Raw genomic sequence first — 1,425 nt, forward strand, 5'->3', positions numbered from 1 at the left:
TTTCAAAAATAATTTTCGAAAATTCTCTCCCTCTCTCATCCCCCTCTATTTTATTTATTCATCTACTAACACTTCTCTTCATCTCACATCTCTGCTCCTATCATCACCTTTGTGTTTGGATTATCCATTCCTCTCTTCCACTCACACAGGGACCTCTATACTGTGGTATAAAGGATCCCTATTATTATTATTATTATTTTTCTGTGCCCTCTTCTTTGTCATATGAGCAGGAGCAAGGACAAGAACATTCTTGTTGAAGCAGATCCAGAACCTGAAAGGACTCTGAAGAGAAAACTAAGAGAAGCTAAATTACAACAATCCAGAGATAACCTTACAGAAATTTTCGAACAAGAAGAGGAAATGGCAGCAGAAAATAATAATAATGCAAGGAGGATGCTCGGTGACTTTACTGCACCTAATTCCAATTTACATGGAAGGAGCATCTCCATTCCTACCATTGGAGCAAACAATTTTGAGCTGAAACCTCAGCTAGTTTCTCTGATGCAGCAGAACTGCAAGTTTCATGGACTTCCATATGAAGATCCTTTTCAGTTCTTAACTAAATTCTTGCAGATATGTGATACTGTTAAGACTAATGGAGTAAATCCTGAAGTCTACAGGCTCATGCTTTTCCCTTTTGCTGTAAGAGACAGAGCTAGAATATGGTTGGACTCTCAACCCAAAGACAGCCTGAACTCTTGGGATAAGCTGGTCACGGCTTTCTTAGCCAAATTCTTTCCTCCTCAAAAGCTGAGCAAGCTTAGAGCTGATGTTCAAACCTTCAGACAGAAAGAAGGTGAATCCCTCTATGAAGCTTGGGAAAGATACAAGCAGCTAACCAAAAAGTGTCCTTCTGACATGCTTTCAGAATGGACCATCCTGGATATATTCTATGATGGTTTATCTGAGCTATCAAAGATGTCATTGGATACTTCTGCAGGTGGATCCATTCACCTAAAGAAAACGCCTGCAGAAGCTCAAGAACTCATTGACATGGTTGCTAATAACCAGTTTATGTACACTTCTGAGAGGAATCCTGTGAATAATGGGACGCCTATGAAGAAGGGAGTTCTTGAAATTGATACTCTGAATGCCATATTGGCTCAGAATAAAATATTGACTCAGCAAGTCAATATGATTTCTCAGAGTCTGAATGGAATGCAAGCTGCATCCAACAGTACTCAAGAGGCATCTTCTGAGGAAAAAGCTTATGATCCTGAGAACCCTGCAATAGCAGAGTTAAAATACATGGGTGAACCATATGGAAACACCTACAATCCATCATGGAGAAATCACCCAAATCTCTCATGGAAGGATCAAAAGCCTCAACAAGGCTTTAACAATGGTGGAAGAAACAGGTTTAGCAATAGCAAGCCTTTTCCATCATCCACTCAGCAATAGACAGAGAATTCTGAGCAGAATCCA

At 39.9% G+C, this 1,425-nt stretch overlaps 1 non-coding gene across 1 annotated transcript; it reads right to left on the bottom strand.

The window, feature by feature from the left end:
* Window positions 1-756: 756 nt before the first annotated feature.
* On the bottom strand, window positions 757-864 carry LOC112767773 (small nucleolar RNA R71). Its single transcript, XR_003185214.1, has one exon. It is a non-coding gene; the product is annotated as a small nucleolar RNA R71 (small nucleolar RNA).
* Between the last annotated feature and the right edge of the window lie 561 nt (window positions 865-1,425).

The sequence above is a fragment of the Arachis hypogaea genome, chromosome 17 (genome assembly GCF_003086295.3).
Source record: "Arachis hypogaea cultivar Tifrunner chromosome 17, arahy.Tifrunner.gnm2.J5K5, whole genome shotgun sequence".
NCBI lineage: Eukaryota > Viridiplantae > Streptophyta > Magnoliopsida > Fabales > Fabaceae > Arachis > Arachis hypogaea.